The sequence below is a fragment of the Hemitrygon akajei genome, chromosome 11, assembly GCF_048418815.1.
Source record: "Hemitrygon akajei chromosome 11, sHemAka1.3, whole genome shotgun sequence".
In the NCBI taxonomy this organism is placed as follows: domain Eukaryota; kingdom Metazoa; phylum Chordata; class Chondrichthyes; order Myliobatiformes; family Dasyatidae; genus Hemitrygon; species Hemitrygon akajei.
Genome location: NC_133134.1, coordinates 18,296,290 through 18,311,525, shown reverse-complemented (window position 1 = coordinate 18,311,525; position 15,236 = coordinate 18,296,290). Strand labels below are relative to the sequence as shown.

Sequence of the window (15,236 nt, the reverse complement as noted above, 5' to 3'; positions counted from 1 at the left end):
CTGCCATAGTGGACTGGTAGGAGTGGGAGTGGGTCTGTAAGGGCAGTTTGAGCAATTGAATAATTAAATGGAGATGTAGTGCTGTTGGATCCTGATGCTTTTGCAATCCAAAGGTTCTTCAGAAATCAATAATGAGACATAAAACTTTGTTGCTTTAAATTGTTTTATTAAGTGTTACAAGAGCAAAGAAGAAGCCACAGCAGAAGAAACATGCCAGGAGACAAAGGAAAGAGAAGACTAAAGTACTGTGGTCTTCTCACACCAGACTATGGTTAACAGAAATTCCACTGATAACAGTAAACCAATAAGATAGCCATGTTCAAGAAATGTGACACCTACCACTGAAACAATTAATTTTCCAGAAAAAAATAGATACAGAGTAACCACTGGAAAACTCACTGAATAATTCCATGTATATAGGTGATCATATACAAACAAACATAAGAAAGTCAAACTATAATAAAAATAACAATTCTACAGCCCAATCTAACAGTATCAATTTATTTTAGTTTGGTCTGCCAAGGGTCAGTTCAATGGCAGACATGTATATTCCTCTGTCTTGTGTGCTTACTGCTCCCGAGGGAAGATCCCTGCATTTGAGTGATCTCTCTTTCTCTCGATGCTGTTGGTGAACGGTGCCACAGCACAGTTTAATCGACAGACTGTAGATTTGTTCTCTGATTCCGTTTTTAATGATGTGTTCTAGTTCTGTTTTGATTTTGTGTTTTATATTGCGTTTTTCCACTCTTTTTGTTGCTGTCTGCGCGTGGGAGAAGGGGGTTTGATGTTTTTCTTTGAACGGGTTGGTTCCATGGTTGTTGTTTCATGACTGTCTGTGGGGAAGACGAATTTTGGGATTGTAAACAGCATACATACTTTGATAAATAATAAATGGACTTTAACTTTGAATACAAGACATTAAGATGAAATATTATCACTGCAAAATAGAAGATGGTGCAAAGTTTACTACCAAAATCATCACAGTAAAGGATAAGAACAGTGCTCACTATCTGTGCAAGAGATGTCACAATGAAACACTGCTGTCCACACATTGATAAGTGAGTCAAGAAAAGCAAATGGGCTAGCTTCTGGAAACCGTGACACGTGATTTCAGAATCATCTGTATTTTACATTTTGGAAAGAATAAAAAAAAAGGTTAACTCTAGATATTCCAAGAAGAAACATATATCATTTACATGAATTCCTCATGATACAGGATTGGGGGGAATGCTAGGAAATTCCTTACATTTTTTTTCCAGACACAGCACACCAAAATGAATACATTGATGGTATCTCCAATGTTTCTTTTAATTTTAGAAAGTCTTTCTAGCTCATGGGGAGATAGTTTAAGGTACATCTTCAGGCACAGGTACAAGCCAAGGATGTGATGGAATATTGCCTACCTGCCCTGAGAAGTGCAATTCCAAAAATAGTCAAGGAGGTCAATGAAGGACAAAGCAATCCATCAATGTGCACTGTCTGTCTGTTTCTTTCATTGCTAGTATACAATAATTGTAGTGTACCATCAAAAAATTGCACTGTATTTACTTGTCTAGACTATTTTGACAGCAATCTCCCAAAATCACAGGCAACATCTACCATCAAGGAGGACAAGGGCATCAAGTGCATGCACATGCAGCCATCTCTAGATTTCCCTTCAATTTGCATGCTACCCTGCTCTGGAATCTGTTTGTTCTTCTCTACTGGATCTAATTCCTGGAACTGTCTATGCAACAGTACAGTGTGGCTCACAACCACCTTCTCAAGGTCAGTTAAGGATGGCTCTGCCAGCCTCACATGCAAACATATTGAAACAATGTTCATAGCTATAAAGAAATCAATTCATATCCTTTTGCCTTTTCTTCCCCAACAGTGAAGGACTGCTTAACCTGAAGGCAGACCAGTTCGTAGAAGAGAGCTGAAAAAAACCTGGGATATAAATATTTAAACATTGACGATTGCTGGTCAGCAAAGGCGAGAGATGTCAACGGAAAACTTCAACCAGGCTAGAACGATTCACAAGTGATATTAAATGACTGGCTGATTCTGTGAGTAACTTTCTCTTCTAACGAATGTGGTGAGGAAGCTGATATCACAGTGCTTTATCTTTGATCCTCAGCACAGATCTGAAATATGACCCAAAGGAGCAGTGAGCCGTATATACCCCCAGGCCCCTGCGGCAGTCGGGCCGTACCAAGCAGGATAGACATTTCATCATCTTTTTCTCAGTTTACCTCAAACATTCCCTTCCACTCCTCTGAGGTTCCCGGCTATGGGAGAGAGGAATGAACCGATCGGGATTGATTGCGAGAATTGGTAAGTGCGCATGCGGCCGATCGATCGCGCGGCCAATCGATTGGGCCTCCTACGCGCGGAGGGCTCCTCTCTTCTTTCGCGCGGGCTTTCGGGTGCGCATGCGTCTTCGTCTCGGCGGGTCCGGTTCGTTGCTCCCGCTTTGGATGTTGCTCGACGTTCTCCATACTTAACGTGATTCTTTAAAATATCTAAATGCACTACTCCCTTTAGTTCTTGCTCCGCGCCTACGTAGAAAGAAGGGCATCAAATAGCAACAACTTTAATGTCCTGGTTATTTGCATCAAGCGCTTGAATTGTATTTCAATTGCCAGGATAGGAATAACCCGACCAATACCTAGTAGATCAACTTAGCCATACTTTGATGAGTGAAAAAAAGGAGATAAAATGGCCATCCACTGGGACCACACACACAAAATGCTGGTGGAACACAGCAGGCCAGGCAGCATGTAATCCTGATGAAGGGTCTCGGCCCGAAACGTCAACAGCGCTTCTCCCTATAGATGCTGCCTGGCCTGCTGTGTTCCACCAGCATTTTGTGTGTGTTGTTTGAATTTCCAGCATCTGCAGATTTCCTCGTGTTTGCTCTTTAAATCCACTGGGACCTTCCATTGCACACGAATCGAGAAAAGAGTAGGGAGAGTTTATCAACTTAACTGCCCCATAAAGAGGATTGATAACTTGCTATAAAGTACACCTGACTTTCATCTCAGTGAAATCATTTTTGCTTTCATTCATGTATAGGTGCTTTGCTTCTTATAAATTTTGCTAATATTACCATATTAGGGGGAAAAGATTGTTGAAACAACTTAAAATAGAAAGGTTTCTAATAATCTGTAATGGACATCCTTTGCATAATTATTTAAGACAATTGGAATTATTTATAATTTTTTGCTTTTGAATAGATATGTTTGGAAAAAGCGTTTGAACCACACTTTTAAATGCCCAGAATTGATCTTGTTTTAATGCATTTCATTGTGGTTGCATCAACTTTGGATTCAGCTAAGGATGATGAAAAGGTTCAACTGTAATTAATAACCACTAGTCCTTGTCAGTGCATCTAGACTCATCCAATTATCCTATGGGACATTTTATACCAGGACTCATATATCAAGTCTTGGTTATTGAGAAAAATGTTTTAAAAATAAGGAGTCACTTAAAAAAGTATAAACACTATTGACTACAGTGACATGAATTGTGTTGGTGATCTTCTCTATTGAAGTGGCAAATCAATTATGTATCTTCTGACAACTATAGAAGTTAATGGTGACATATACTTAGTGGCTATTAGGTGCACCTGTACACCTTGGTAATCAAAATATCTAATCAGCTAATCATGTGACAGCAATGCAATGCATAAAAACATGGAGACATGGTTCAGTCCAAACATCAGGATAGAGAAGAAATGTGACTTTAACTGGGGAATGATTGTTGGTGCCATACGGAGTTGTTTGAGTATCTCAGAAACTGCTGATCCCCTGGATTTTCACACACAAAAGTTTTTATAGAGAATAGCGTGAAAAACAAAAAAAAATCTAGTGAGCGGTGGTTCTGTGGGAACATAGAACATAGAATAGTACTGCACATTACAGGCCCTTCAGCCCACAAGGTTGTGCTGACCCTCAAACCCTGCCTCCCATATAACCCCCCACCTTAAATTCCTCCATATACCTGACTAGTAGTCTCTTAAATTTCACTAGTGAATCTGCCTCCACCGCTGACTCAGGCAGTGCATTCCACGCACCAACCACTCTCTGAGTGAAAAACCTTCCTCTAATATCCCCCTTGAACTTCCCTCCCCTTACCTTAAAGCCATGTCCTCTTGTACCGAGCAGTGGTGCCCTGGGGAAGAGGCACTGGCTGTCCATTCTGTCTATTCCTCTTAATATCTTGTACACCTCTATCATGTCTCCTCTCATCCTCCTTCTTTCCAAAGAGTAAAGCCCTAGCTCCCTTAACTTCTGATCATAATCCATACTCTCTAAATCAGGCAGCATCCTGGTAAATCTCCTCTATACCCTTTCCAATGCTTCCACATCCTTCCTATAAGGAAGAAACACCTTGTTAATGAGAGAGGTCAGAGAATAGCCAGATTGGTTCAAGCTGCCAGGAATGTGACTAGTAACTCATAACTACGTGTTGCAAAGTGATGTGCATCTCTGAACGCACAACACTACAAACTTTGAAGCGGGTATATATTCAGTGGCCACTTTATTAGGTGCAAGAGGTATTTAATAAAATAGCCACTGAGTTTAAGTAGTGATTAAATTGTAAATTATCAGCAAAGAGTATAATTGGCATTAAGATTGTTGTTATTTCTTGTTCATCTAAGCTAATGTCGGTATACAGTTCCCCAGGTTATCCAAAGATGAACCATGCTCTCACTGCTACAAGAAGACGAATTGTGTATCCTTGTAGCTGGTCAGCTTATGAAGATGGTTTGCCACCAAAGGTTAGAAAAAGAACTCTGTTAATTTCTTCTCTTAACATTTTAAAACACTGCCTCAACGTATTTTTCCCACAATGAATGTGATGTAGTACTCATTTGCAACACTTACAAATGCTGGAGGAACTCAGCAAGTCAGACAGCATCTTTGGAAAAGAGTAAACAGTTGATGTTTTAGACTAAGACCCTTCTTCAGAACCAAGAATCCATTTGACTTAGTGTCATCAGGTGGTTTCTGTTCATTTTGTCAACAGATTATTTCTTTTATTTTGTGCTTGAAAGAATTTTTTTATATAAAAGAGGAAAAGTTACAAATGTTTTGTAAAACAAAAATACTCCAGTTGGTCATATACCACCTTCACATCAACGACTAGCATTTTCAGATGAACAGATATGGGTGAATGTTACAGAGGTTGAGCCACTATCACTAAACTACCTAGGATGTTGTGAAGTCAAGTTAAGAAACTCCCAGTTTCTCAACCAGAGCAGCTGGAAGCTTTAGCAGTCAAAGCTGTCAATATTTATTTTCTTGCCTCTGCCTCTTTCTCTAATATCTCCAAAATGATTTATCTTTCTGGCATCTCAGCTTCCTGGCTTCTAAGTGTTCCATTTTAGATATTCTCAATAAATTAGTGTGTGGCCTTTCATTAGGATTAGTTGCCCAGAGCTGCATTCTCTATTGCCTAGGAGCAACAGTGTATTGTGTGTGGCCTGTAATATTTATTCCGATTGAAATCATTGGAAGGATTAGAGCACAATGAGAATTATATGGTAGCATGTAACACTTCAATTATACAGGCTGAGGGTGAAATTCTTGGCAGTTTTTTTTTCTGTGAAGGGTTATTGTGCTGTACTTAATGTCCCCTAATTCCAGAGGCAAGTCCACATGATAGAAAATCAAAGCTGCCTGTCACATGAGTTAATTGCAATTCATGTCTTAATTTATACCCAACCTCATTCATCCGTACTTAGTGATTACTAAACTGCATTAGCTGCTGCTCTAGTAATGCTTTTAACTATTGTGGACACTGCCCACCCAGCAAACTGCCTTTTCCAAAAGTTTCCTTCTGGAAAGCACTATATGGTTACTAACTAAAAAAGTTAATGCCATCTTAAGACCATGAGATGTAGGAGCAGAATTAGACGATTCAGCCCATCAAGTCTGCTCTGATATTGCATTATGGCTGACTTTTTTATCCCTCTCAACCCCAATCTTTTGTCTTCTCCTTATACCCTTTGACACGCTTACTAATCAAGAATGTATCAACCTCTGCTTTAAAATTTCTTACTCCAGGTAGTTAATCTAATCAACTATTCTAGTTAGCCCCCATCCTCCTCTATCTATTACACCAGTCATTGGACTATAAACACTTTAAACCACTATTTATAATGATGTTTACTTTGTAAGTACATGCTGATATTTACATATTTATGCACTTTTTTCCACATCGGTACTCTAACTTTATTTATAATTCTTTATTTTTCAAAGTTCGAAGTAAATTTATTATCAAAGTACATATTGTATATATCACTGTATACAACCTTGAGGTTCTTTTTCTTGGGGGCATACTCAATAAATCTAATAGTAATAATAGAATCAATGAAAGACTGCACCAACAGGGCAGACAATAAACTGAGCAAGTACGAAAAGAAAGAAAAAGTAATAAAGAAAAAAATAATAATTAAGTAAGCAGTAAATATCAAGAACATGAGTTGAAGAGTCCTTGAAAGTCACGGGTCGTGAGAACAGTTCAGTGATGGGGCAATTGAAGTTGATTGAAGTTATCCTCCTCTAGTTCAGGAGCCTGATGGTTGAGGGGTAATAACTGCTTCTGAACCTGGTGGTGTGAGTCTTGAGGCTCCTGTACCTTCTTCCTGTTGGTAGCAGGGAGAAGAGAGTATGACCTGGGTATCCCTGATGATAGATGCTGCTTTCCTGCGACGCTCCGTTTAAATGTGCTCAATGGTGGAGAGGGCTTCATTCGTGATGGACTGGACCGTATCCACTACTTTTTGTAGGACTTTCTGTTCAAGGGCATTGTTGTTTCTATACCAGGCAGTGATGCAGCCAGTCAATATACTCTCCACTACACATCTATAGAATTTTGTCAAAGTTCTAGGTGTCATTTCAAAACTTCGCAAACTTCTAAGGAAGTAGAGGTGCAATCATGTTTTCTTCATAATTGCACATACATACGGAGCTGAGGACAGGTCCTATGAAATGATAATAGTGAGAATTTTATTGTTGTATGTTGCACCAATTCACCACAGCAAATTCTTAATACATGTAAATGTGTATGATGAATAAAGTTGATCCTTGATTTGTGAAGTTCCTCCATAGCTTCCCAGTTCCTATAATTTTAACAATACTCTGCATTCTTTGAATTCAGCCCCTTGTGTCTCTCCAACATTTCTCACTCCATAATGAAGGTTGAGTTGGCCTTAACCACTGGATTTTTTTGCTCAAAACGACACTTTTTTTTCTCTCCAATGTCTTATGACATTAAAGCCTCTAGATAAGTAGAAAAACATAAGAGATTAAGCAGGTGCTGGAAATCCAGAGTAACACAAAATACTGGAAGAACTCAACAGGTCAGGCAGAATCTATGGAAAGGAATAAACAGTTGAAATTCTGGGCCAGGAGCCTTCATCAGGACTGGGAAGGAAGGGGGAAGAACCCAGAAGAAGGTTGGGGTTGGAGGGAAAGGAGCACAAGCTAGAAGGTGATAGGTAAAGAATCACAGAGCAGCAGAAATCACAGAGGTGGAGGTGTAAGAGATGGACTCACTGAACTCCCGAGTTCTGTTGCTGCTAACTACCCATTATTGTACTAAGTAGCTTGGTATTCTACCTTTCAGGTGAATTACACTGTTGTTGATGAACTCTGCAACTTTTGGAGAAATTATGATGTAAATAACTCTTGGAGAAAAGTGATAGCAATTATAAATTGCTTTGGTGAACACCAGGAATATCGGCAGCCGGGTGCAGGTTCAGAAATATGGAATGTTCCAGATACGGTACAATAATTGTGCACATTTTGCAGCAGGTTAGCTATCAGTCATTGTTACGTTTTGTAACTTCAAAAACGAATTAAAAGAAAAACACAGGAAAGTTTCTCTTTCCTTTTTCATTAGTGAGGTGCGTTGGCATAATGACGTATGCCATTCATGTACTTTTTACATATAGTCCATAATGACTTGTGTAAATAACCAAAGAATGCTTAATCAAATAATATATTTACAATATTACTCAAATATTAATGAAATATTGAATACACTACAGTCACGTGTTGGGATATACTCTCACAGTTGATATGGGACAGGGAAGGGATTTAGTGTGAAACAAAATCATGTGTTTAAAATTAAGTTACTAATGCAAGCTACTACAAAAGGAATTAATGCAGTGAATGGCAAGGATATATCAGCTGAGGTATTATGCAATACCTCAAACTATTTATTATTAAGGGTACTAATTTACCTGGCATTTTATTGTTCCCAGTACATTGGAAATTGAATTCCCTTTATTCACAATTTAACCTTGAATGTACATGACAACAGAGCATCAACTGGCTTCTGGAAGGAGAATTCCAAATATTTACAATCTTCAGCATAAAGAAATTCTCATTTTTTTCTCTCTGTCTAAGTGGCTTACCTCTTATGACAATGGCTCTTAATTCACTGCTCTCCAGCCTGAGGGAATCTTTACTCAGGCTCAACTCTGTCACTGCATGTCAGACCCTAGAGTGTCTCAATGTCACTGAGTTTAAAATGTGAAATGGACTCCTGGAATCCTGATTATTGCTCATGTTGTGTGGATTGTTGGCAAGTAAATGTCACACTGCAAGGGCATGTCTACCAAAATGACAACTAAGAGCAAATATGGGCCCCTTTCAGAGAAAGACAGTAAATATATAATGAAAAATAAAGTATTGACAGATCAATTAAAGAATTACTGATTTCTGATGATGCCAAGATAGTTCTAGAAAACAAATTGCACATCCAAATAGACTAGGACAAGTTAGGAGAACAAGGTGTTAGAATTAAGAAGGTAATTACTGTATGTTTTCATTTTTCTGTTGAGATTAGGATAAGAGGGAGCACTATCTAATGCAATCATAGAATTTTAAGGCACAGAAGGGAGCCATTTGACTTATTATAATTATACTAGACAAAAATGGACTTGTAAGTTACAGCCATATACCAAAATTTGATCCATAGTTTTGGAGATTATAGCTCCAAGCCTTGGTTAAATGTGCCTAAGGTCTCTGCTTCTACCACTCCTGTTGACAGTGATTCTGGGTATTTAACCAAAATTCTCAACTCCCTCTGACACATTTATCAATTTACTATGGGAACTGTTCACTCTAGCTAGACTTCCAATAATTTTTTGCACCTTAATTAAATCCTTTGTTCTCACTTGTTCCAAATTTAAAAACCCCAGCCTTGTCACTTTCTCTTATGACTACAAACAATATATAGTTAGCTATTTCAGTCTCTAAGTTTTAATATATTAGGAGATATTTCCTATTATTTTTATGAATTATTAGTTGTTTTCAAATATTGATCATGGTAATGAGATGGGAGAATTAAGATTTATTTTTATAATGAGTGGAAGAGTTAATGTGTGAGGAGCATTTGATGGATCTGAGCCAAAACTCAGAGGTGTTTAGAGGAATGGTGGGGGGGAAGATCTCATTGAAACCTAGAGAATATTGAAAGTCCTAGATAGAGTGGACTTGGAAAGAGTATTTCCTACAGTGAAGGAGTCCAGGACCAGAGAGCACAGCCTCGGAATACAAGCACATTCCTTTAGAACAGAGTAGAGGAGAAATTTCTTTAGCCAGAGAGTGATGAAGCTGTAGAATTTATTCCCACTGACAGCTGTGGAGGCTAAGTCATTGGATACATTTAAAGCAGAGGTTGATAGGTTCCTGATTAGTAAAGGCGTCAAAGGTTACAGGGCAGAAGGCAGGTGAATGCGTTGAAGGGATGATAAATCAACTGTAATAGAATGGCAGAGTAGACTTGATGGACTGAATGACTTAATTCTGCTCCTATATCTGTGGTCTTATAGTCTTATTTGAAGTATAAGACCCACAACAATACATTGTACCCACACTTTAATTATTAGCCATTAGATGAAGCTTGGACTCATGAAGAAATTGTGAATCCAGATTTGATTCCATTACCCCAAATTTTTCTACTTCTATGCTCAAATACTGCATCGATATTTCCTTGTTGTAGTAAATCAGAGCAAAATTGAACAAACCTCCACATGTTAATGATGATATTAACATAAACCAACCATGCTAACAATATAAATTAATCATAATTCAACTAATGACTCAACAGTTCCTCCTGTGTAATTTGTTCTTATTTGCCAAACAGGTTGTTTCCATTATCTGCTTAATTTTCTTGTCATTTTTGATACTCATATTCATTGTTTTGAAAGTCAGGAAACAGTCTGATATTGTCTCCCAGCTGCCAGGAAATTAGAAAGATTAACTAGTCTCCAGTTTGTCTTAAACACAAGAGATTCTGTAGATGCTGGAATCTTGAGCAACACTCACAAAATGCTGGAGGGACTCAGCAGGTCAGTTTTCCTCTATGGTGGAGAATAAACCGTTGTCTTTTCAGGCCAAGACCTTCATCAGAAGTGGAAAGGAAGGGGGTAGAAGCCAGAATAAGATGGTGGAGCAGAGGTGAGAGAAGGAGTACAAGCTGGCAGATGATAATTGAGATCTAATGAGATGGGGAAGGTGAGTGGATGAAATAATTTGGGAGGGGATAGATAAGAGTTAAAGGGCTGAAGAAGGTATCTAATAGGGGAGGATAGCTTGTACTCCTTCCCCCACCCCCCCCACCTTCTATTAGACTCAGGCCAAGACTCTTCAAAGGACTGGAATGGAAGTGGGAAACTGCAAGAATAAGAATGTAAGGGAGGGGAAGAAGTACACTCTAGAGGATGATAGGTAAAGCCAGGTGGGTGGGGGAGGGGAATAAGTAAGAAGTTGGGAGGTGATAGGTGGAAAGGTAAAGGGCTGGAGAAGAAGGAATCTGATAGAGGAGAGTTGACCTTAGGAGGAGGGGCACCACAGGGAGGTGATGGGCTTCACTTATCACCTTCTAGTGTCTACTCCTTTCCCTCTCCCCACTTTGTTATTCTGGAATCGTTCCCCTTCTCTCCAGTCCTCATGAAGGGTCTCAGCCTGAAGCGTTGGCTGTTTATTCATTTCCATAGACGCTGCCTGACCTTCTGAGTTCCTCTAGCATTTGTATGTGTTGCTTTGGATTTCCAGCATTTGCAGAATCTCTTAAGTTTATGATTTGGCTGAAAGGTCTGTTTTCATGCTGTGTGACTATGAAACTCAAAAATCATCCTGCAAAATATAGTAACTTCTTGGTAACACTTGACTCAAATACTGATTTACTGAATTAATCCAACTGTTCAGCCTTCCTGCCCATTTTAGCAACCCTTTGGACTTTTCATCTGCAGAGTTGAGTGACAGGTCCTCTGTGGCAGCCAAGACATGAAGAGATGAAATAGAGCCACAACAGGACTCACCCACTGAACTTGTCTGTCATCCTCTCCATCACCACCCTGTCAAGTGTCAAAGCTCTAGGTGTCTGGAAGTGTTTCAAACCCCTGTCAAACAGAAACATTAATTAACTAAAAATGTTTTTAATGCTTTAATGTAAGGTGCTGCTTTGGATGATGGTGGAGACAAATACAACAGGAATTCAAGAGGCTCTTGGACAGGCACAGGAATGAGCACAAAATAGAAGAATATGGACACTGTGGAGGCAGGAGGGATTAGTCTGACATTAAATAAAACATGAGTAATTTTTTTGAAGAAAAAAACTTTGCTTTGCCTTATCTTTCTTCTTGGAAGTCACACAACCCTTATCAACATCATTTGGCCTGTGGAAGGCCACAAGATCTGGGAGCAGATTTCTCAGTCTGAATATTGGAGATTCTCAGCAGGGCCTATTGCCACCTCTGGACTCCACAGGGTGTCTAGCAGTGGAGTTGAACCAGAAAATGGCCGTGAGTTTGGCCAGGAAATTGTGCAGTAGCTCTGAAACACAACGTACCTGGGAAATGCCACGATTTCCAGAAAAATGCAGACCAGTGCCTCTGGTCATTTGAACAGGAAAATTAGAAGGGTAAGTAAATTTTAAGGAGAAGCTGAGGCCAGAAGAAACAGGAATATCAACCTCATTCCAGCCAGACACAGACCCTTTTGCTCTCTCTGACACCTCCTCTATTTTTGCTTCTTAACGGTTACCTTTAAGTTAATTGGAATTAGAATTGGTTTATTGTTGCCACATGCATCAAGATACAGTGAAAAGCTTGCTTTGCATACTGTTCATACAGATCAAACCATTACACAGTGCATTGAGGGAATTGGTTCATACGTTATGTGCCGTGTCATATGTTGTAGGTGATCATTCTTTCTACGATCATGATTGTTCTTGGCAATATTTTCTACAGAAGTGGCTTGCCATTGCCTTCGTCTGGGCAGTGTCTTTACAAGATGGGTGACCCCAGCCATTATCAGCACTCTTCAGGGATTGATTGCCTGGCATCAGTGTTCGCATAACCAGGACTTGCGATATGCACCAGCTGCTCATACGACCATGGCTTCACGTGATCCTGATCGAGGGGCTAAGCAGATGCTAAACCTTGCCCAACGGTGATCTACAGGCTAGCGGAGGGAAGGAGCGCCTGACACCTCCTTTGGTAGAGTTGTATCTTCATCCTGCCACCCAGACTGAGGCAGTACAAAGAAAAATTACAACACAATGCAAAATGAAGTGCAACAGCTATAGAGAAAGTGTGGTGTAAGCAGACAATCCGGTGCAAGATAATAATGAGGTAGATTGCGACATCAAGGGAACATATTTTACTAATAGACCATTCAATAATCACATGACATTGGGGTATCTTCTGTCTGATGGAAGGGGAGAAAAGAGAATGTCTGGAGTGGGTAGGGTCTTTGATTATGCTAGCTTCTCTAATGAAGCAGCAGGAAGAGTACATAAGAGTCCATGGAAGGGAGGCTGGCTTCTGTGATATGCTGAGCTGCATCCACAGTTTATTGTCACTGGCAGAGCAGTTACCATACTAAGGCATGATGCTTTCCATGGTGCATTTTTAACAATTGGTAAAGGTCGATGAGGACATGCCAAATTTCTTTAGCCCCTGAGGAAGTTGGTGAGCTTAAGTGGTGTCCAGGTGGTTGGACCAGGAGAGGCTATTGGTGACATTCACTCCTAGGAACCTGAAGCTGTCAACCTTTCCAACCTCAGCATGGTTTATGAAGTCGGGAGCATGTGCACCACACTCTCCTTCATGAAGTTCTGTTTCCCTCTGCACAGGTGCCTCCTGACCTGCACTTTCTCTTTTTATTTCACATTTCAAGCATCTGTGGTATTTAGATTTAGCAAAACTATGCCTTCACTTCATCCACCTTTTAAGCACAGAACCAGAGTCTTCAACCCACAACGTTCATACCAGTCCTCAGTTATGTTGCTTTCTCCTTCCAGTGTCGCTTTAAATACATCAGTGCCAGTTCCCACAACTACACCGCGGGAGCAGGCGCTACATTTTATACAAAGATTGTAGCTCAATTATTTTTCATGGGTAAAACTTTACCCATGATGACCACATCTCTATTATGCTAATTCCAGCAAACAGACCGCTCGTCAGACGCACCGGACCAGTTTTGAAGCAGGTGAAAACCTGGCCAGCAGGAGCCACCTCTGTTCATCAGAACTGCTTTGAGCACACTGACTGGCACATGTTCAGGGAGGCTGCAGCCGATGGCGACTCCACCAACTTAGAAGAGTACACAGAAACAGTGACTAGCTACATCAGCAAGTGCATTGATGACGTCACTGTGTCCAAGACCATCACTACACGCTCCAACCAGAAGCTATGGATGACCGCGGAGGTGCGTGCGCTGCTGAGGACCCGGGACTCCGCCTTCAGAGCAGGTGATAAGGCAGCCCTAACAACAGGGAGGGCCAAACTGTCCCGAGCTGTTAGAGAGGCAAAGCGTTCACACACCCAGCGAATCCACAGCCATTTCCAGGACAGCAGCGACACGGCGCATGTGTAAGGGCATTCAGGACATCACCAACTACAGGACAACATCACCTGCCTGTGCTGGTGATGCCTCCCTCCCAGATGCGCTGCACAACTTCTACGCTCGTTTTGAGGCGGAAAATGATGTGGTAGCGAGGAAGACCACCCCTCCTCCCAATGACCAGGTGCTGTGTCTTACCGTGGCTGATGTGAGGAAAACTCTATGTAGGGTCAACCCACGGAAGGCTGCTGGACCAGACAATATTCCTGGCAGAGTGCTCAGAGAATGTGCAGACAGATGTTCTCACCGACATCTTCAGCATCTCCCTGAGCAGCGCCGTCGTTCTAACGTGCTTCAAGGCCACCACCATTGTCCCCGTGCTGAAGAAGTCCTCAGTGTCCTGCCTCAACGACTACCGTCCCGTTGCACTCACATCCATCATCATGAAGTGTTTCGAGAGGCTCGTCATGAGGCATATCAAGACCCTGCTGCCCCCCTCATTGGACCCCATGGCAGTTCGCTATCATCACAACCGCTCAACAGACAACGCCATCGCCACCAACTTCCACCTGGCCCTCACCCACCTGGACAAAAAAGACAGGTACGTTCAAATGCTGTTCATATATTTCAGTTCAGCATTCAACACAATCATTCCTCAGCACCTGACTGAAAAGCTGAGCCTGCTGGGCCTGAACACCTCCCTCTGCAACTGGATCCTAGACTTCCTGACTGGGAGACCTCAGGCAGTCCGGATCGGGAGCAGCAACTCCAACACCACCAGACTGAGTACCCCACCCAGGCTGTGTGCTCAGTCTGCTGTTCACTCTGCTGACCCACGACTGTGCAGCAATACAAAGTTCGAATTACATCATCAGGTTCGCCGATGACACGACCGTGGTTGGTCTCAGCAGCAAGAACGACGAGTCAGCTTACAGAGAGGAGGTGCAGTGGCTAACGGACTGGTGCAGAGCCAACAAACTGTCTCTGAATGTGAACAAAACAAACATGGTTGTTGACTTCAGGAGAACACAGAGCGACCACTCTCCGCTGAACATCGACGGCTCCTCTGTAGAGGTCGTTGAGAGCACCAAATTTCTTGGTGTTCACCTGGCGGAGAATCTCACTTGATCCCTCAACACCAGTTCCATAGCCAAGAAAGCCCAGCAGCGTCTCTACTTTCTGCGAAGGCTGAGAAAAGTCCATCTCCCACCCCCCATCCTCGCCACGTTCTACAGAGGATGTACCGAGAGCATCCTGAGCAGCTGCATTACTGCCTGGTTCGGAAATTGCCTGGTGAGGTCAGCTGAAGGGATCATCAGGGTCTCTCCTCCCGCCATTACAGACGTTTACACCACATGCTGCATCCGCAAAGCTAACAGCATTGTG

At 41.4% G+C, this 15,236-nt stretch overlaps 1 long non-coding RNA gene across 1 annotated transcript; it reads right to left on the bottom strand.

The window, feature by feature from the left end:
• Nucleotides 1–503: 503 nt before the first annotated feature.
• Nucleotides 504–2,389, bottom strand: LOC140735074 (uncharacterized). Its single transcript, XR_012100679.1, has 2 exons — nucleotides 2,235–2,389; nucleotides 504–833 (listed from the first exon to the last, which is right to left on the bottom strand). It is a non-coding gene; the product is annotated as an uncharacterized lncRNA (long non-coding RNA).
• Between the last annotated feature and the right edge of the window lie 12,847 nt (nucleotides 2,390–15,236).